At 42.4% G+C, this 22,598-nt stretch overlaps 1 protein-coding gene across 3 annotated transcripts in view; it reads right to left on the bottom strand.

Moving 5' to 3' along the window:
• Positions 1-22,598, bottom strand: part of PAK5 (p21 (RAC1) activated kinase 5) — a 179,069-nt gene that overhangs the window by 130,971 nt on the left and 25,500 nt on the right. For 2 of the 3 annotated variants that reach the window (XM_084622726.1, XM_084622727.1), the window contains exon 2: positions 13,570-13,694. The exons of the other annotated variant lie outside the window; for it this stretch is intronic. The gene's annotated coding sequence lies outside the window, so the exon portion shown is untranslated. The remainder of the gene's footprint in view (positions 1-13,569; positions 13,695-22,598) is intronic. 3 annotated transcript variants of the gene reach the window in all.

Raw genomic sequence — 22,598 nt, 5'->3', positions numbered from 1 at the left:
TGTGTGCCTGGTAGCATCTGATACCCACTATGCACCAGTTTAAAAGGCTGCACAAGGTGAAGAGGAATGGAGGATGAGACCTTTGGTGTGTCTCAACCCCTCCACTCCCACTTTTTATTCCAGGATCATGCCTTTGATCCTTTTCATATCGCCCACTTGTTCAGGAGTCTTCCAGAATCGCACCACGTTAACGCCCACTTGATTGCAATGTAAAATATATTGGCAGGATTCATAACCACATGACTCATTACTGCAGCACTTTGACGATGAATTTAATCAGCAATAAACAGGAGATCACTGGAGTGCTAGATTTCTCAGTTCCTTATAGTGCCTTCCCTAGAGCTCGCAGTTAACAATACAAACATTTAGTAGAAAACAGATATTCCGGTCACAGTTTCTAGTATTGTCAGAATTTTTCCTCGGTGCTTCAATGAGCCTGCTGCAAAGCCTACTGAAGAGGGGAACCTTCCATGTACATCAAGAAATGGCGCCTGATTCGTTCATCTTTATCATCTTATATACCAATGCTAGAAGTCTAAATACTAAGATGGGTGAACTAGAGTGCCTCGTATTAAATGAGATATTGATATAATAGGCATCACAGAAACTTGGTGGAATGAGGATAATCAACGGGACACAGTAATACCAGGGTAAAAAATATAGTGGAAGGACAGAACAGGTTGTGCTGGTGGGGGAGTGGCACTATATGTGAAAAAAAGCATAGAATCAAATGAAGTAAAAATCTTAAATGAACCAAACTGTATCATAGAATCTCTATGGATAGTAATTCCATGCTTGAATAATAAGAATATAGCAGTTGGGATATGTTATCCATCACCTGACCAGGATGGTGATAGTGACTGTGAAATGCTCAGGGAGATTAGAGAGGCTATTAAAATAAAAACCTCAATAATAATGGGAGATTTCAACTATCCCCATATTGACTGGATACATATCACCTCAGGACGGGATGCAGAGATAAAGTTTCTTGATACCTTAAATAACTGCTTCTTGGAGCAGCTAGTCCTGGAACCCATAAGAGGAGAGGCAATTCTTGTTTTAGTCCTCAGTGGAGCACAGGATGAGGTCCAAGAAGTGAATATAGCTGGACCGCTTGGTAATAGTGACCATAATATAATTAAATTTAACATTCCTGTGGCAGGGAAAACACCAGAGCGGCCCAACACTAGCATTTAATTTCAGAAAGGGAACCATACAAAAATGAGGAGGTGAGTTAAACAGAAATTAAAAGGTACAGTGCCAAAAGTAAAATCCCTGCAAGCGGCATGGAAACTTTTTAAAGACACCATAATAGAGGCTCAACTTAAATGTATACCTCAAATTAAAAAAACACAGTAAGAACCTAAAAAGAGCCACCGTGGCTAAACAACAAAGTAAAAGCAGCAGTGAGGAAAATAGAAAGGAGCATAAACTCTGGAAAATGAAGTGTAAAAATATATTTAGGAAGCCCAAAAAAGAATTTGAAGTACAGCTAGCCAAAGACTCAAAAAAGTAATAGTAAATTTTTTTTTAAGTACATCAGAAGCAGGAAGCCTGTTAACAACCAGTGGGGCCACTGGACGATCAAGATGCTAAAGGAGCACTCAAGGACGATAAGGCAATTGCAGAGAAACTAAATGAATTCTTTGCATCGGTCCTCATGGTTGAGGATGTGAGGGATATTCCAAAACCTGAGCCATTCTTTTTACGTGACAAATCTGAGGAACTGTCCCAGATTGATGTGTCATTGGGGAGGTTTTGGAACAAACTGATAAACTAAACACCAAGACCAGATGGTATTAACCCAAGAGTTCTGAAGGAACTGAAATGTGAAATTGCAGGGCTACTAACTGTAGTTTGTAACCTATCATTTAAATCAGCTTCAGTAGCATATGACTGGAGGATAGCTAATGTGACTCCAATTTTTAAAAAAGGCTCCAGAGGTGACTCCGGCAATTACAGGCCGGTAAGCCTCACCTCAGTACCGGGCAAACTGGTTGAAACTATATTAAAGAACAAAATTGTCGGACACATAGATGAACATAACTTGTTGGGAAATAGTCAACTTGATTTTTGTAAAGGGAAATCATGCCTCGCCAATCTACTAGAATTCTTTGAGGGGGTCAACAAGCATGTGGACAAGGGGGATCCAGTGGATATAGTGTATTTGATTTTCAGGAAGCCTTTGACAAGTCCCCTCACCAAAGGCTCTTAAGCAAAGTAAGCAGTCATGGGATCAGAGAGACCGTTCTCTTGTGGATTGGTAACTGGTTAAAAGATAGGAAACAAAGGGTAGGAATAAATGGTCAGTTTTCAGAATGGAGAGAGGTAAATAGTGGTGTCCCCCAGGGGTCTGTTCTGGGCCTAGTCCTATTTAACATATTCACAAATGATCTGGAAAAAGGGGTAAACAGTGAGGTGGCAAAATTTGCAGATGAAACAAAATACTCAAGATAGTTAAGTCCCAGGCAGACTGTAAAGAGCTACAAGAGGATCTCTCAAAACCGGGTGATTAGGCAACAAAATGGCAGATGAAATTCAATGTGGATAAAAGAAAAGTAATGCATATTGGAAAACATAATCTCAACTATACATATAAAATGATGGGGTCTAAATTAGCTGTTACCACACAAGAAAGAGATCTTGACGTCATTGTGGATAGTTCTCTGAAAACATCCACTCAGTGTGCAGTGGCAATCAAAAATGTGAACAGAATGTTGAGAATCATAAAGAAAGGGATAGATAATAAGACAGAAAATATCATATTGCCTCTATATAAATCCATGGTACGCCCACATCCTGAATACTACGTGCAGATGTGGTTGCCCCATCTCAAAAAAGATATATAGGAATTGAAAAAGGTTCAGAAAAGGGCAACAAAAATTATTACGGGTATGGAATGGCTGCCGTATGAGGAGAAATTAATAAGACTGGGACTTTTCAAGCTTTGAAAAGAGACGACAAAGGGGGGATATGATAGAGGTCTATAAAATCATGACTGATGTGGAGAAGGTAAATAAGGAAGTAAATAAGGTAAATAAGGAAGTTCTTACTCATAACACAAGAACTAGGGATCATCAAATGAAATTAACAGGCAGCAGGTTTAAAACAAACAAAAGAAAGTATTTTTCACACAACGCACAGTCAACCTGTGGAACTCTTTGCCAGAGGATTTTGTGAAGGCCAAGACTATAACAGGGTTCAGAAAAGAACTAGATGAATTCAGGGAGGCTAGGTCCATCAATAGCCATTAGCCAGGATCGGCAAGGATGGTGTCCCTAGCCTCTGTTTGCCAGAAGCTGGGAATGGATCACTTGATGATTACCTGTTCTGTTCATTCCCTCTGGGGCACCTGGCATTGGCCACTGTTGGAAGACAGGATACTGGGCTAGATGGACCTTTGGTCTGACCCAGTATGGCCGTTCTTATGTTCTTAGAGCTTATTAAAGAAGCAGAAAAAAGCTAGCACCTGTAGTTCTTGAGATGGAAAAATTAATTTCTCTGTGAAAATGTTTTCAATCTTTAGAAATTATCTTTGCTCTTTAAGAGGTTAGATGTTCTTTTATCTATATGCAAAATAATTACCTTTGTATTTTGAGATTGTTGTCTGTGCTCAATGCTTCTTACAGAATATTGTCAATTTAAAATAATTGTTATCACTTCCTGCCTTTGCTGCTATCTGCCGTACTGTCAATACGGAAGGCATATTTACCTTTGAATTTCATGGACGTGCAGAGTTCAGTTTTGATGTGCATTTGTCATTGATCAGTTATTTTGATGTTTAGCTGCAAGGAGACAAAGACTGAAAAGTTCTCAGGGAAAACTGGAGGCAAAACAATTAATTACATAATTGTATTCACAGCAGTTTTACATTAACCTGAAATAGAACAGAGGTAAGAAGCACAGAGCCACACACGGTCTAAAATATAGTAAACCTGTTCGTAGCGGTTTTCCTGTTCACATCTAATTAAACAATCACAATCCTGGTACAAACACTGCATTGGTGCTGCGGGACCAGTAGCTATGCCTGGGGGCCTCTGCACCCTTTGCATGATGGAGTGGGCGTGGCAGGCTGCCCTGCATAGACCAACGTGGAATCAGGGTGAGAGGAGTGGGTTGGAGGAAGGGCCATAGGTCCTTATTTACATGGAGCTAGTCATTCTACCACACTATGCAAGTGGCACAAAAAGTGACGCAACTCCTACTTCCTGCCTTGCCCCCTGTTGTCAGTCTGAGGATATGAATTTCACTTCATCTGAAAAAGCCAGAACTTGGCTCAGCACCCAGGAAATCCAGACCACTTATTTAGGTGTCTAACTTTAGCTATCCAAGTTTGAAAATGTTGACAACTGAACTTTTATTCCCTCCCCCCACCCCCGCCAAACTACAATAAAACTGAAACTCATGATGGAATGGTCCCGCTGCGCTAGTGCTCCTGATGTGGGGTCAAATCTTCAAAACTGCCTAATTTCTTCTGAAAATGCCACTAGGCACCGAAATATTTTTTTTTGAAAATCTCATCCTCGGTGATGAGGAGCCTAAATCCTATTTTCAAAAGGGATTTAAGTGGCTACATCGTTTTCTCAAAAAGGGTCCAAGGCATTTTTGAAAATGTTAGCCCCAGTCTGCTTACCAAAAATCTATCTGACAAGTTCATAAGCAGATCTGTTAGCTTCAAATGTCACGAGAGCTCAGCCTGAAACGCTTTTTGCTATTTCAAATTATTTGTTGTTGAATAGTGGCCTGGTTATCCAACGTGGGCAATGAGGTTTACACTACGCATCAGCTGCCTTCCCAAAGACCATCTGGAGCGGTACTGAAAAACGAGTGAAGGAGAAAGGAGAGGTGAGAGAAAAGATACATTCTGCCAGTTCCTCATCTAGGGTGAAATCCTGGTCCTATTGAAATCAATGACGTTTTGCCATTGACCTTAATGGAGCCAGGACTTCATTCCTGGTGTAAATCTGAAAGGCTTTGCTGACTTCAGTGGCGCTGTACCAACTTACACAACCTAAAGATCTTGCCCTTTATATGCAAAAGTCATGGGCCTCATGCTGCTTCGGGTTTCTTGATTTCAGGGGGAGATGACGGCACACAGCATCTTGTAAAACTGGACTGATCATAGATATATAGATTTTCTAATTTGTTTTAAGTTTTTTATTCCAGGATGTGAAATGGACTTGTATTTAATATGCACACTTGCAAGCTCAATTATTTGCACCAGCAAATCAGATCTTCTAGGCTTAATTCCTGCAAAGCTCTTAATCATGTGTGTTAATTTCATTGGGATTGTTCATATGCTTAAAGTTAGGCAATGCTTTTGTGTTTTACTGGATCAGGGCCTTAGATGTCTGAACATTTGATTTCCCTGATTGTGCCTACAAATTTAGATTCATATCGAAATGGTCTTCTTTAGGGGCACAATTATTTGCACTCCCAAAACTATTCCTATAAAACTACTTTGACACAAATAATAAATGCATAAAGCGAAATAAGTAACTAATTATTACTTTCTTTTTTTTACACTTAAATAAAACTAACTATAAAAAAATAAGACAGAATTGCTGATATTGCCAGCCCAGGTCAACATGCTGTTCCAAACTGAATGATTTCATTGTCACTTCAGTCTGCAGATCTGATAGTTTATCTTCACCCTAAGGCCTGTTCTTCACTTAAAAGTTAGACTGACCTAGCGAGGCCACTTGGGGCTCTGAAAAATTTTACGCCCTGCATGATTTAGTAGTTAGGTTCACCTAACTCCCAGTGGAGATGCGGGTAGGTTGATGGAAGAATTAATTGAAAATAGAATTCCAGCTTTTTTTCACATGTACTCCACTTGAGGACTCTACGACACAGCTTTTTGATCTATGCATTGACAGTCATAGATTACATACTGAAATAATGTGATCTATTGAGGGAGCAAAGGGACATGTTAAAACCTGGCCTCTGATTTAACATCCATATTTGCAAGTTCAGTTATTTGCACCTGCAAAGCAAGCAATCCGCAACAATTACTCTTAGTGACAACAGGAATGGTGCATTCAGAGAAACAAGAAAATGTAAATTAAGGCATCACCTTTAAATCAGGACACAGTACACAGGTTTTGCAGTAACTCTGATATCCTAGATCACCCCCTCTTTAGAGTCCATTGCAAGGGGGGAATGGCAAATATAATTGGGGTCACCAGAGTGCACTAAGAATAGAATTTCAGCTCTTTTACATGTGCGCTACTTGAGGGTGTCTTAAAGCACAGCTTTTGATCTGTGTCAATGCACATATCACTCTCTCAACAGATCACAATTAGGGCAAGACTTGCAGCCCTTACGGACATTAGTGAGCAGCTACTCACAAGAGTAGTGCCATTGAAGTCCAAGGGACTAGTTGTGTGAGTATTTGCCCAGTGAGGTGAATAAGGGCATTCCCAGTCTGGTGCATGGGGCTAAGTTCTGCCTTTGGAAATACATGCCTGGAATGCACTGACACCAGTGGGAGTTGCAAGTGTAATTTGGCCCTTGGTATTCAACTTACAGCATGTGCATATTAGACATGTTATTTAGAAAGTTGCCAAACATACACAGTAGCCAACATTTGATCATTAATCAGCTCTATTTTAGGAGGGAAGAAGAGGGGGTTAACAGACTCCTCCACGTCTGAGTCCACATTGTGACGAAGTGTACAAAAACAAGGCTGTAAAAGACATGAAGAAGAGCTCCGTGAAAGTTTGTCTTTCGCAAACAGAAGTGGGTCCAATCGCAGATATTACCTCACCCACCTTGTCTCTGTAACAACACCATCAGTTCTGAGTTACAGACGGTCTGAAGCTGGCGCTTGGGACTATTTGTATATGTGTCACCCCAGAACAAGTATGTTCTTCTTTTCCACTTCATATTCCTATCTCACCTGCTTCCCAGTCTAAGCAGATCCTTTCCCCAGATCCTTTAGTTTCTTTGGCCTGATCACCATCCTAGAGAAAGAAGTCCTGTCCTTACAGACCGGGGCAATGCTGATTGCATGAAGGCTGGCTTCCCCACATGCTCTGCCAGTGTCTCTCAGTCATGGCCCAAAGAGACAACTATTGGGGATGAGGGGGCAGTTCAATTTCCATCCTTCACTTGTCTACCCACAGGAGTGCCAATTAATGCCCGCCGCGGTGGTATATTTGACAGTGGTCAGCTGGTGTCCTCCAGGGATTGAACTGAGACTCCCAAACTTATTTCTATCAACAGCCATCAGATGGGGACCACTGTCAGTCGCTACTGACCTTGCCAGAATCCAAACCAGCAACCTAGAAGTCAAAGACCTTGTATACCATTAGCAACTCATGGAGCCAACACTTACCAGCAGGGTCTGGCACTCCAGGCTTATCTGGGGGGGAGATAGAGCCAAGCAAATGATCGGTGGAGTCGGATCCCTTCTGCAAATGGTCTCTCCCAGCGGCAGGTACCACTGACTGTAAATGCAGCCCAGGGTGGGAGCAGTTTGCACATACATCGCTGCAGGCTCATCTCTTATGCAACTGGAGCCATGAGAGCACATGGAACTCAGCACTGGGCTGCTAAGGGACACTCCTGCCCTGACCCCACATCCAGCCAAGCTGCCAGCCGCAGATGACTTAAGGAACAAGGAGGCAGAGCGAAGAGTGGAGGCAGAGAAGAGAGGGAGGAGCCAGCTGTGCAAGAGGCAATTAGAAAAAAAAATAAGGAAAGAAACAGAAAATTGCAAAAGGAAACAACAGAGAACAGACATAAAGGATGGGAGATTGAGAAATAGGCAGTGGTAACTCAGCGGGGCATGACACCCGGTGCTGGGAGGACTAGACCTGTTGGACATTTTTTCATTGAATTGTTTTTTCCAACACTAAGTGACTTTTCAACCAAAATGAACATTTTGGTGGAAATCTTTTGTTTTGATCTAAATTTTCCAGTTTTTCCACTGGAAATATAAAAATATTTTTGGTAAAAATTTCTGGCTTTCATTAAAAAACGTGTGTGTGGGGGGGGGACGGGGGGACGGGACACACATGTTTTTTTTAAAGCTGCATTTTTTAAAACCAAAAGTGAAACAAACAAAAAACCAAACCAACAAAAACCCTACTTCTTTCAGTTTCAGGTTTCCATTGAAAAAAGACATGCATTTTTTAAACCAGCTCTAACCTTCTATCCACAAACCCATTACAGAGCAGGACTCTGCAAAATAAGCCTGGAACCAGCTAGTCCCCCAAAGAGCTGTTTCCTGCAAGCAATTTGACATTCTGTCTAGGATACAATTCATGAAGAAAAATATGAAACCAACTAGAGTTGACTTCTCTAGCGATAACTTAGGGCCTGATCCAGAAGGCTCATAAATGTCACAAGCAAACTAAGCAAAACTCCCACTGAAGCGAAGGAGTGCCTGACTTCAGAGGATCATGTCCTTAAAGTGAACTAAACAGAGGGATATGAATTCTTAGCTGAATGCATGTGTTACTCCATCAACACTAATGAAAGCTGTGTGTATCTATAACCAGGAAGTGAGATGGGTCAAATTTAGAATATGAGAAAAGTTTCCAAAAGCACCTAAGTCTTACTGAAAACCAGTGGGACTTAGGCACTTGTCCTTTGAAAATGGGACTTAGGATCTGAATTCACTTAGACTTTTTTGAAAATTTTACCCTAAATTCCCACGTTTTCCTCTAGCAGTTACATGTGTAAAAAGGGCTAATACCGAGAATGCGTCATGTAAATTGAGGCGCAGACAAGTTTAATTGAAATGCCTTTTCCATTAGATAAGCCAGTCAGGCAATAATCATGCCAGTTCTCATGGGTTTATAGCTACCAACCATTATATTGGTAGAGGATCATTAAATAGAGCTTTTACATGTTCACACCAACGTTTCATTTCTTTTTTAAATACTCATTTCCAAAGAATTTCCATGCACACAAAGGATTTATGGACTGAGACAGTAAATATAGTCTAGTGGCAGATTGTTGCTTTCTCAAGTATTCATGCTGGCTGTAATTTTTTTAGAATGGGTTTCTCACAAATGTATGAACCTGTATCATTCACAGCTTCTTTATCTTAGTATTAGCCACACATCTGTGACAAGCTGCAGTTGTCAAGTATGTGAGAAATCTCAAGTACTCTGGCTTTCCGAGGTTCTCCGGTAGAGGATGATCAAGCCTTCGTGATGATACTGTACTGGATACAGCTACAACCTGCGGGCTGCTTAGTACAGTAACTGCTGTGGTCAATGTGTCTCAGCTGTGCCAGGTATGTTAGTTTCATTTTGAATGATTATTATTTACATGAGCTGTTAGAGCAGCAGCATACTAATGATTTATAGGCCCCGCTCTGAGAGAACAACTCTTGAAGCATTAAGAAAAGGAGGACTTGTGGCACCTTAGAGACTAACAAATTTATTTGATGCCACAAGTCCTCCTTTTCTTTTGGCGGATACAGACTAACACGGCTGCTATGCTGAAACCTGTCTTGAAGCATTGCTTGTCTTTCCAAGACTGATTCCTCAGTCTGATTATAAAGTGAGATTGGGACACTTGTGCAAATGCATATGTTAAAGCTAGGTGAATACACAAGCGTTTTCACTTGAAAAATGCAAGGCTATACCTGTGCATGGGCTAACAGAGGTCAATGACTGAATATCAGGACCAACTATGCCTCAAAAGTGGTTTACTGCAACATTTTATAGAAAGTCTTGATGGTCTTACTGCAGATTTGCTCCACACCTGGAAGCTTCCCTAGATTTCCATGTCTATGCATGGAGTTTACAGGACCCTTTACTATTTAAGACTGTTAAGTTCTCTATAAGAGGGACTCTCCTCATTATGTTCATGTTGGGACTCGATTCTGCTCCTACTGAAGAAAACAGGAGGATTGACATGGATGTCAGCAGAAGGATGGGCCCCAAGGTTCCTCAGTCTGCATTATAGTTCATGCTGGGCATCCCTTGCCATTGTGTAGTCTATTGCATTTTGTCCGATCTGTCAGTGCTGTGGTGCTAGAATTAGGCCGAGAACCAGTACCTGCATTCTGTAAGATCCCTCAAACCCGATTCAAGGTGACAAAGGTGAAACACAGTTTCGGCCCCAATCCTTACTCACAGATATTTGTTCATGGGAGAATTTCCATTGACTTTGATGGGAGTATTTGATTAAGCACTGCTTATGGTGAGTAAGGGTGACAGCAGATCACGATTAATAAGGACCATTGATTTATGCTCAGACATCCCACTGACTTCAGCAGGTGCCCAGTATGTGAAATGGTGACGAGATATGACCCTAAGAATTCATGTTTTATCCACTAACCATTCTGACTGAGCTAAAAAGAGGAAAATATGCAGACTTGCAGCTGTTCCTTCCAAAATATTTTTCACCTCAACTCAACAACTGAAAGTTTTACAAAGAACTTTGAGAGCAAATATCAATTTTGATAATATGCTTCAGAAAATGGACAGAAATTATTATAACAAGCTCATTTCTGGGGACGGGAATCTATATACTGCCTGCTTTGGATATTTCGCAACAGCTTGGTTTATGATGATAAATACGGTCTTGTGGGCAGGTCCTTCTGGTTGCTTGTTAGAAATGGGAACATTTTAAAAAAACAACAACCCGAATCTATAATCTTTCCAGCTATGACGCATCCACGTCTCCAGCTGGCTCATCTATTAGCTAGAGCCTCCTGCGTTTATTTGAAATGTTATTTAAACATACATTTCACCATTAGGGTATGAGTGAAAAATGTTGTCAGCGTTCAGGTGAAAAATGGCTACTGGGTTATGAGATGCTCACTAAGCCCTGTGGAAACTAAAGGGCAGGAAATGAAAAATATAAAGTGATATGTCAAAAAAAAATAATAAAAAAAAAAATCACTTAACTCAACCAATTCTCCTTTGATGGGCCAAAAGTGAAATTCAGGGCCTCTGCACTACATGAATGCCACAGTCATATCAGTACTTGATCGGATAAGAAGTATTTAAAGCTTGATTTAAATAAAATAATTTCATTTAGGGTGATAGTTGCCTTGATTCAGAGGGCCCAGGAAATGCATTTAGCATCCGTATCTCTCTTAGGTACTCATAAGTCCTCCATTACTATAGTATCTGAGTACCCTACACTATTTTAGCCTCATGACCCCCTGTGAGATAGGGAAGTGCTACATTTTACAGATGGAGAACAGAAAAACTGAGTGTTTTGATCAAGATCACACTGTGGCAGAGAAGAGAGTTGAACCCTGCGCTCTCCTGTGCTAGGCTAGTACCTTAACCACTAGACCATAATTTTCCTTCTGTAGGGCTTGCTCTAATTCTGTTATTACAGCAGTGAGAAATCCAACAGACTGGGGCACAATGTGCTACGGTAGGCGTAGGGATGCCCAGCGTGAACTTGAAGCACGCAGCCTCCTCTGCTCCCGGTGGAACGTAGAGTGAATTTCTCCCCAGTAGGTAAGAGAATGATTATGTTATTTAAGCCGTAACCACTTCTTAATCCATGGTGTTGTTTCTGAAACGGTCACTTTTGACCAGGGCCATAACTAGGGCAGGGCGAGAGGGCCAGCCACCCAGGGTGCGGAGCTGGTGAGGACACAAAAATGGAGCCGTGCAGGATCGGGCCCAGCAGCATCTGCTCCCCTCTGCATGATTTGGCCCAGCATCATCAGCTGGGGTCCCTGAGCATAGTTTTTTTTTTGGGGGGGGGGGGGAGGGGACTGCCCCCTAAATAGAGGCCCGGACTGCCTTGGCAGCTGAATGCCACCTCCTGGGTCCTAGTGTTGGTTGGCTTTCCCTTCTACGTGCGCAGGGTGCCTTACATAGCCACTGTCCTGTTTCCTCGACACTGGTGAGTGCCCATGGGAAGGTGGGCAAGGCAAGAGGGTATGGGGGAAGGAGGGTGAGATCCAATGATCTTTATAAAAAACAAACACAAAGCAAAACACACAAACAAATCAGAGGTTTGGCCTTTAAATGAAAAGCCTGTGCTAGTCTAAACATTTTGGACAGCACAACAGACTCTATCCAAACCCACCGAGGTCCATGAAGAGGCCTCCATTGACTTCGAAGGGCCCACTCCATGTAAAATAAAAGTCTCAAATCTGCCTATACATGTAAATCCATAAAGCATACACAGGTGTAAGTCTATGGGTTAAATCGCCTGGGTTATAGTTTCACTCTGGGGCATGAAGATTTGCACATGTAGCTCCCTGCATATAGAGATAAGAAAATACTCCCAATAATACTTTCTGTCCACAGGACTATGACGATTAGACTGTAACACCTGAGCATTTAAAAATCATTCGTCCGATTCTGGAACAGCTTTTTTTCTCTCACCATTACACCTTTCCAATGAAACTGTAAATGCTCCCTGAATTGAATTTGACAGTTGAAAAGTAAAGGGATTTAAAATAACAAATGGTCCCCAAGCTTTCCCTGCAGCAAGGTTAGAGAGACTTAATTGAACATTAACTCAGCTGCCAAACTAGAAGAGCACATTTTAAAATGTCTTGAAAATACCTACGTTTATTAAGTTCCTAACCAAAGTTCTACCAGGAACAGCTCAGTACTGTCAAACTTTCTTTTCAAACCATTAAGAAAACCAAAGCTTTGCATTACTCCCGCAATTATATAAACCTTGGGGGAAATTCTCTACTGGTATAAATTGGCTTGGCTCTGACATCAGTGGAAACACACCAGTTTACAATAGCAGGCAATTTGGCCCCATGTTTAATGGATGGTACAAAAGGCAGGGTAGACAAGAGGTTCCTTCAAGAGATGTTTATATTAAAGTAACATTTTATCTTTTACAAGATACATTTTTGTCATGCAGTTCACACACAGAATTTTTCTTCACCTCAACTCTGGCCGGAAATGTAGTAGCTAGAGCCGTGCAGGAGAAGAGGGTACTGTCAGATGGATTATAAAATAGACATAAAATTGTGGGAGGCTCCAAAATAAGGAAGTCTGACGTAATGGGTAGGACAATCTCAAACGAAACTACATTATAGCTTTGTCAGTTTTTACCGTTAAAGAGAAACAAGTTTGGTTTCTGGTAGTGCAAAGAGGCTGGCTTAACCTGGCTATTGGGGATTCTCAGGTAGCGCCTGGTGGACCACACAATGTCTCCGCATTCTGGCAATGCTCAGCTGCCAGAATGACCACTTGAAGTCTAACCGTTGGGTGTGGTTTAGAGCAGCCCTGAGCCCTCTCTAATTTATGTAAGGGGGTACATTTCAGTGGGCCTCAGCCCAGCCTCCTTTTGAATGAGTAATACATGCAAATTCACTTTAAGATCCAACTCCTACAAGCTGAAGTAAATGTAAAATCACAGCTGATCAAGTTTATGGATGACGAACATTGGCAGACTGGTCATTAATGAGGAGGACAAGAAAGTTATATAGAGCAGTCTGGTTCACTTAGTAAGCTGGACCCGTTCAAACAAAATGTCCCTCAATACAGACAAACACAAGACCATACACATAGCAACAATTTGGGACCTGAAGAAAAGCTCTGTGTGGCTCGAAAGCTTCTCTCTCTCACCAACAGAAGTTGGTCCAATAAAAGAAATTACTGCACCCACCTTTGTGTCTCTAATAGCTCAAAGCAGTCATCAATGGGGAATCATCATCCAATGGGGGGTGTTTCCAGGGACTTTCTGCAGGAATTGGTACTAGCCTGACACTACTCAACATTTTCATCAGTGATCTGGAAATATAAAATAATTGCTGATCAAATTTGTGGATGAAACTAGGATTGTCAAAATGGTAAACAATGATGGTGTGGGATCTGGACCACTTGGTAACCTGGGTCCATTCAAACAAAATGTGTTTTAATACAGCCAAATACATAGTTATACATCTAGGAACAAGGAATGCAGGTCATATCTACAGAATGCGAGGGGAGGGGGACTTTATCCTAGAACAGTGGTTTTCACACTTTTTTTCTGGTGACCCAATTGAAGAACATTGTTAATGCCCGTGAACCAATGGAGCTGGGGATGATGGGGTTGGGGCATCAGAGAGGCTCAGGGCTGGGGCAGAGGGTTGGGGTGCGGGCGCGAGGGCTGTGGGTTGGGGCTGGGAATGAGCGGTTCATGGTGTGGGAGCGGGCTCTGGGCTGGGGCAGGGGTTTGGGGTGCAGGAGGGGGTCAGGGCTCTGGGCTTGGGGTGCAGGCTCTGGGGTGGGGCCAGGGATGAGGGGTTTGGGGTGCAGGAAAGGGCTCCAAGTTTGGAGGGGGATTCAGGGCTGGGGCAGAGGATTGAAGCACGGGCTTACCTTGGGCAGCTCCCAGTCAGCGGTGCTGCGGGGGAGCTAAGGTAGGCTTCCTACCTCTCCTGGCACTGCGGACCGCGCTGAGCCCTGGAAGCGGCGAGCAGCAGGTCCAGCTCCTAGGCAGAGGCGCTCAAGCGGCTCCGTGCAGCTCTGGCCCACAGGCACCGACCCCCACAGCTCCCAGTGGCTGGAACCAGCCAGTGGGAGTCCGGAGCCTTTGCTCAGGGAGGGGGTAGCACATGGAGCCCTGTGGCCCCACTGCCTAGGAGCTGGACCTGCTGCTGGCTGCTTCCGGGGCGCAGCGTGATGTCAGAACAGGTAGGGACTAGCCTGCCTTAGCCGGAAAGCACCACCACCGGGACTTTTAACAGCCGCCGCGACCCAGTGCCTTACATCCCCCGACCCAGTACTGGGTCGCGGCCCACAGTTTGAAAACCACTGTCCTAGAAAGCAGTGACTATGAAAAGGGTCTAGGGGTCTGTCACAGGCAGGCTGGTAACAGGATCATCGTGAACAAGGAACTGAATATGATCACTCAGATGATCTCGTTGTCCCCTCTGGCCTTAAGAATCTATGAATCTAAGCACAACTGATAAATTCTTACATCTGCATAGCAGGTGTCGGCACCTGAAAGAGGTGTGCCTGCCTGCACAGATGTGCCCAGCTGTGTATGCTGCAAATGCACCTACTTTTGAATACAATAAATCAGACCTGAAGGAGTCTGGAAAAATGCATATTGTCATTATACACTCAGGCTTAATTCTTAGCTGTTAGCCAGCTGAGATTAAAAGAGTAGTTCTGACAGTCAGAAACCATCATCTCCTCAACATAAATCAAGCTGTCATTATTGGCCATCTGCAAAGCAGGTTTTGATGATAGGCACATGAAGCAGGAGCAGAATTAAAAAAGGACGTAATTAGCATCAAAACAGTCAGTACACAGATTCTGTGCATAATCCACTTTATAATCTTAAAGTACAAATCTCTAGTGTGCCTGAAAGAAGAAAAACAGTGGGTGACTCAGAGTGTCTGTGGGGAAAGCGAGAGACACAGACAAATAGAGAAACAAGACAGGAAGAATAAAAGATAGAGACACACACACACACACACACACACGGAGGGATAATTGACACCACCAGCAACTAGATTCACTCCTAAAAATTCCTCGGTGAAACCTCTCCCCACTAATATTTCCGAGCACCCTGTTTAAGGGGAACAATTTTCTGTCTAGACTCCAGACTTCTTACATTTATCAGCCAGTCACTGCTGAATGGCTAGAAGAGTGAGGTTGGCTTTTCTTCTTCCCAGTCATTAACCTTGTAAACTAATGTTTTTCCAGCCACAGCTACAATTCCAAGTGGAGAGGCGCCTACCTGGTTTGATTTACTTCGAGAACCGCTGAACACACAGGTTCCCACAGACTTACAGTTTGATCACTTTGGTTTTTGAAGGGCTCATATTGTGTCAGGTAATTTAAGATCAGCATCAACTTTTCCCAAAGTAAAGACTGCGATTGGGACAAGTGATGGTTGGGTGACGAGCCACATCTGGGAGCTTCCTTGTGGAAACCTGTGGTTCTTCCCTTTGGGGGATTTCGCCTGCCCAATATCATGTGATTCAGAATTTGTTCTACTCACGGAGTAATTCAGTTTGCTGATGCTTTATCTCACTTTTGGACTCGGGGATTTTGGCAATCAGTGCCTGCTCAGGACCTTTGGTGCCTTGGCATCCACAGGCCTAAGGCTATTGGAATTTCAATGGCATCAGGCAGTAAGTGGTCCTACAGGACATGTTTTAATAAATTCCTTGGATTCAGTGAAAGAGCAGGCCTCTCTGGCTCCGGCCCATCCCACAACAACATGGGGAAGGCTTTACTCTTCTGAATAGAGTATCACTCATACCTCACTGTGATTTTTTTTTTTAAATGGTGCATCTCTTTGACCACACAGAACCTTCACCCAGAGGAACTTCAGAATGACCAGAACAGCTATTATGAAGCCTGACCCAGGGCCAGATTCCACTTCGACTATTAGCCTCTGTCTGGAACTTACTCTTGTGTTTGCCAACCAGTCTTGACATTTAGACTTTTGTTGCTGCAGGAAGATGATGATGAGTGTTTCATGGTAGCAACTTAAATTTTATTTCTCTGTTAACAAGGTAAATTGTGAAAAGATATTAAAGTACACTTACTAAGTAAATATGTTAGTGGCTAACTGCGTGCTGCATGTACAATTTGTTTTCCAACACCACAGTAAAAAGATGGTTTTCTCGTGCTGCTTATTAATTTTTGAAGGTGTTGATTTCAAATGTTAGTGGTGTTCTTTGATAAGCTACGGCTTAGAGATAAAAATAGCTAAAAACATTAAAATTAGAACAATGGGCTGCTCTATTAATGTGTTTACAGAAGTCCCATTCACATTAATGAGAGTTCTGTACATGCAAGGCATAGTTGGCAAGTTGTATTTTGGGATTTTCATCTTCCTCTAAAGCATCAGAGATTGGCCACAGCTGGAGATTAGACACTGGACATGGCTAGACCAGTGCTCTGAGGTGGTTGAGAGAAGCCAGTTTCTTGATGCCTGGTTGGTGTGTCTTGCTCACAGTCAAATAATCACCAGTTTGGGGGTCAGGAATGAATTTTCACTTAGGTCAGATTGGCTGGGATCTTAGAGCTTTCTCGCCTTTCTCTACAGCATAGGGTGTAGTTCACCGGCTGGGGTCATCTGGGCATTTCTCACCTCAGCAATGGCCTGCCATTGCATGGGCTTCAGGCATTGGTGGCACCTTGGTTTCTCCTGTTCACTGCCTGTGAGACAGAGTTTAATCTCCTGAGGACTGAAATGCTTTGGCCTAATTAAAGCCTTTGGGCTCAAAATAGGTGTAAATGGGTGAAAATGAATGGCCTGTGATATACAGGTAGTCAGACTAGAGATCTAATCATTCCTCTGGCCTTAAACTCTATGACACTATGAAAAGACCAATAGCGAAGGACCAGAACGATCATTTATGGGCTAGAAACAATTAGAGCTGCCCTTGCTTTTTACACACGACTCCTGTTAATATCAGTAGGAGATCTACTATGGATTGAGGTCACTGCATGGCTTTTCCTCTTGTGACACTGATATGCTTGGGCTATGCATCTCAGAGTTGAAAAGATGACCATGGGTGGTTAGGCTTTGAGAATGAGAGGGGAAATTTAACTCAGATCTTGGCCTATATTTAAGCACAGAAAATAAATCCTACAAGCTTCTGTTCAAAACTGTGGGCCAAGTTCTGCTCGTCATGCCAATGTAACTCCAGACTTTATTTTTCCAAATGTAAAGAGTATCTTGTTTTAAAGATCTTTTTGCACATACACAAAAATTACCATGCACCATTAAATAACTAGTTTGAGGTTACCATTTTTATTTGTCTACCCTATGTACTTAGGGCAAAATTCACTTCAAGGCCCTAGGAATCACTTTGATGAGGTCTTAAGTGATGCATCGGAACATGTGTGTCCCTTGCCCTGGAGTGAATTTCACCCTTAAAAGCTAGATGGGAACAAACTAAAGCAAAAATAATTCCCTGGGCAGCTACAGTGGTGCTGAGTTCATTCATTTAATTTCTGTAACAAACAATTGGAGATCTTTAGCATAGGCAAGCAGATGAGAATCATTGTGGAAGAGCGTAGAAGCCACAGATGCTAATACTAAAGGTCCTCAGATAATTCACAGTTAACAGTAACACTTGAAATGGTTCAGAATGTTCTAACTGAGCATCTGCTTTGTTTATATTTTTACGAGCAGTCCGAGGCTACAGAGCTGAGTGTTTCTGCGTCACTCCTCCCTCTGAGCAATGTTTTGCCATTTCTAGCCAGAGTGTATACTTCGCAAATTATCTAGATAGGTGCATTGTTCTGTGTGTCTACAGCACAATGGGGTCCTGGTTCATGACTAGGGCTCCTAGCCACTACCACAATACAGATAAATACTACTAATATGTAGTAGGAAGGGAGGAAATATTACAGCAGGGATTTGAACATCTAACTAACACTGAATTTCAATGGGAGTTGATGCCTAACTTCCTTGACTCTTTAAAACTCCCAGTCTAAAAATATCTGTTCACTTCTATTGATAGAGAATTAAAGTTTCAGATGGTACATTATATCCTCAGAAGATGTATTTAAAACTTTGACAGTATTAATAAGTTATGAATCAATGCTTTACTAGACCATGAAATATACTCTCATGGCAAAACAGAAAAGAATAGAAAAGGAGGTGGCTCTCTCTATATGGCTTTCATGCTCAAGGTGCTTTTTACAAAGATATTAAGAACGGGAAGTGCAACAACTCTGTAGGTGACACATAGTGGCTGATGTGTTCATTATGTCAACACTGAGAGCTCTTTGGTTTCTACATCTTCATGAAATCATTCTAAGCCATTAATCCAAAGCACAAGCAGGGACAGTGCAAGCTTTCCCACTGCATAACTTGTCTCTGGCTCTTTGTCTCATCCCTAATCCAGAGAGTGAAATGACAGTAATCCTCATGCCCATTCATTCCATGCCCTCTCACCTGGGACTGCCAACAAAACTGCCAATTGCAGCACTATTGTTACCCACTTGACTGAGTTCAGCAACTCGCTTCACAAAGGCCACTTTACAGCCATCAGATAGTAACAACTTTCAATCACATTCAAAGCAGCAATAAGAGACTTTGTATTCCACTACCTGTTCCCTGAGCCATCTAGTTCCCTGAGAACCTGTTTTATTGAGATTTGTTGGTTTGGACCCTGGGCTACCTCTGACATCAAAAACCAACCAACCGACCACAAAAGTCTTGCCATGAGATCTTTAGCTTCAATCTTGACAGTACAGTACTCAGGACAAGCAAAACACCACAAATTAACATCTCACAGGAGAGTGCCTGCAATATTCCTACATCTCACAGTTGTGCACGTTAACATTAATGCTGGGCATGCGACCAAGTCCTGATGCAAGACTGAGCCCCAAAACCAAAGCTGGGAGAAACTGTATCTTTGTTTCACAAATTACTGTGAATGTTGTGGATTCAGAACTCACGAAGCAGTGGTCTGGCTTTCTGTAACAAAATGCTAGGTATTTTTTATATTAAACAAGAAACATGAAAAAGTTTCCAAGGAGCGACAGATCAGAACAGATGTCTAACCTGCTTACACAGCAAAAAAAATGTTACTTTAGCAGAAGAACTGGCTCGAACACTAGCTGCCCAGGAACTTATAGGGAGCTGGAACATTCTATTCTATACAGGTTCTTACACCTCCCTTGTCACTGTAGTATCTGAGCACCTTCTGGTAGTTCATAAAGTGACATAACCTAACATCTTGTTTTTGGTTGCTCCCAGGATATTAAAGAGACAAGGTGATTGAGGTAAATACCTTTTATTGGCCCATCTTCTGATGGTAAAAGAGACAAGCTTTCAAGCTGCACAGAGCTCTTCATAGCTTCAAAGTCTGACATCCTCACCAACAGACGTTCGTCCAATGAAAGGTATTACCTCATCCACCTTGTCTCTCTAATAACTAACTTCTGTATGTGAGAGTAGGGGAGGAGTGTACAATACACACGGTTATCTGTTTGAATTCGAGACATCAAAGTCAAAAAAGCATGCCTTGAATTCCCTTTAAATTCAGATTCACATGGGCCAGCCTCAAATCATCATTCAATCTTTAATTATGTCCCCCTGTTCCTCTCAGCAGTGATGCTGGTCTGGTGATCCTTTCCTCACCCCTACTAGGGTTCAGTGGTTGATAATGCTGGGTTAGAGTCCTATGTTTATTTGGGGGCTCTTTAAACCAATGTGAAGGCAGCATGGAAACTTGTCTGGCATCTTACACTGGTTTAAAATGCAGCCAATGTCTCAAACCACAGCACCTTTCAGAAAAAGGGAAGCTTCCCACAAGAGGGTAAAAAATGGCAGCTACATTTAAAGAGTTAATTTTCAAATACATTTCCTTTTCCAAAATGAAGGAGAAATGCCTCTTACCATTTAACTTTCATGCCATTGGCCTGAGCAAAACAGATGCCATTTTCCTTTAGAGGCATACAATCTGCCTAACACAATGCTGCACAATATCCTGCCTCTGTTCTAGGCATTTGCATTTCAAATGTGGAACAACTCCTCCGCCTAATTATATTTAGAATTATGACTACTTGGTTTGCCTAAATATATTCTAAAAAGCCTCAGAAAACTGAATCTTTAATCTGGGAGAAGTAGTGGAGGATCTGGTGAGATACAGTAGCTAGTATCATTAACACATTGGCACCTAAATGTCTCTTGTCCTTCCACCACCCACTGCCATGATGAGCTCCATCTGATGAAGTAGGAAGGAAGTCAACTGGAGCATTACTGATGGGAAACATGAACATATACAGATAAACTCTGACTGACAGGGCTAGGGTATGGGTAGCCTTTGCCCAGCCTCAGGCATGGACCAAGGGCCAGGAGCCAATTACCAGGAATCAGGCTGGTTTGGAACACGAGCGGACAAGAACTGAGAGACATAGCAGAGGGCAAGATCCAGAGCCATTTACCAAGAGTCAGGCCAAGTCAGGATAACAAGAGGCCAGGATCAGCAGGCAGGAACAGGTAAACACCAGACTAGCACTCCATGGCAGAATGAAGCCCAGTTGTACAATCAACTTCCTGGTTCCTCCTCTGTCTTAAATAGAGGCTGCAGCCCAGTCAGACGCCTTGGAGCTCTCCCAGTCAGAGTGCAGGGGCCATGTTGGTGCCTCAGTCTGGGCTTCAAAGACTCCAGTTCCAGCTGCTGTGTGTGAGCTGCCAGGTGGAGGATTGGAGTGTGACGACTCCCAAAGACCTGGGTTTGAGACCCATAGGGACTGACAGTAAGATGTTTCTACAGTCCTATGACAGAGTCTAAGAGAGACTTCTTCTCCTCTGCCATTGTGATGGCTATATCCTGCCCTGAACTACTTATCCAGGCCCTAAATCAATTTAGCAGCGTTGGCTGCTTCTGCACCACCTCAGAAGCCAGCTCAGCTCTGCCTGCGTGAGGAACTGGTAGCAAACTTCTCCCAGATCATCGATTCCCCCTGACCCCCAGGATGCCCACTCTGAACAGTGGCAGCTATACCCAAGATGAAATACACAGAATTCATCGCATTCATGGAGCAAGACATTCTGGAAGCACTGAAAGAAAGCCTGCATTTTGGGAAAGGAAATGTATTTGAAAATTACCTCTTTAAATGAGGCTGCCATTTTTGAGACTCTTGCCAGAAGCTTCCCTTTTGCTGAAAAGTGCTGTGGTTTGAGACATTGGCTGGGTATTGCAGAGTAGCACTCTAACCACTGAGCCATCCTTCCTGTTGATCCACTGAGAGCACAACACCCCGCTGCTCCACTCCCCACAGAATATTGGATCACATTCATGGTCTCTGTGTTAATTATAGTTACTCAGAAAACTTGCAATTAAAATGAAATTACAACAAAATAACTGAAGTTAATTTTTTTAAAAATTGAGCAGATTCCCTCACCAACTCCACATTCTGACTAGCTCTAGCATTAATCCTGAGAACCCTCTATAGTGTTGGACCAAGATACCTCAGAGAGCAGATGGGACAATGGCCTCCATCAAAATCTATGCTCCTAAGGAACAATGAAGCTGACAACCTCAAGAGTGAAGCTCCTGAAAGTGGGAGACTGGACTTTCCTAGCAACAGTTAGAACTCATTCCTGAAAGGGATCAGATTGACCACAATTCTCTTTGCTTTTAGGATGACATGTAAAACTCACTTCCTACCTATCAAAGCAGAGGGGAGGAGAAAGAAAAGAAAGAACAAATAAATTTTAGAAAAACTAATTTTAAAAAACCTAATACTATACCCCGACCACCTATAAGCAAATAGGAAGGAAAATTAGACCACTAGCCAATTGTGAATTAGATTATTATTTAGGATGAAAGTTAGGAAGTGCGGTGATGGGCACTGTTATAACAATCAAGACACAGGCCCCTTCCAGTTCTATAATTCTATGTCACAAAAAACTTCCCCTGCCCCTTACGTGTTCCAAAGTCTCGCACTGTATTTTGAGGTTCCATTTATAAAGGGTTAATAAAGAGTTAATGAATGATTAATAGATGTTATCAACATGTTACAGATATGAGTAGAAAAATTAAGTCACATCAATAGAGGTGGTTATAGATATTTATAAACTACAGTTATAAGTGACATGATCTGTTGGACTCAGTTACTATTTACAACTTTTATAAACTATTAATAAAAATATACCCTTCATATAAAGTTTGAGCATGTCTCTATATACTGTTACACCTGACAGATTTACCTACGTGAGATTTC

The sequence above is a fragment of the Lepidochelys olivacea genome (assembly GCF_965140295.1).
Source record: "Lepidochelys olivacea isolate rLepOli2 genome assembly, chromosome: 3".
Classification (NCBI taxonomy): domain Eukaryota; kingdom Metazoa; phylum Chordata; order Testudines; family Cheloniidae; genus Lepidochelys; species Lepidochelys olivacea.
The sequence above is the reverse complement of the archived record's forward strand: the minus strand, read 5'-3'. Positions and strand labels throughout refer to the sequence as shown.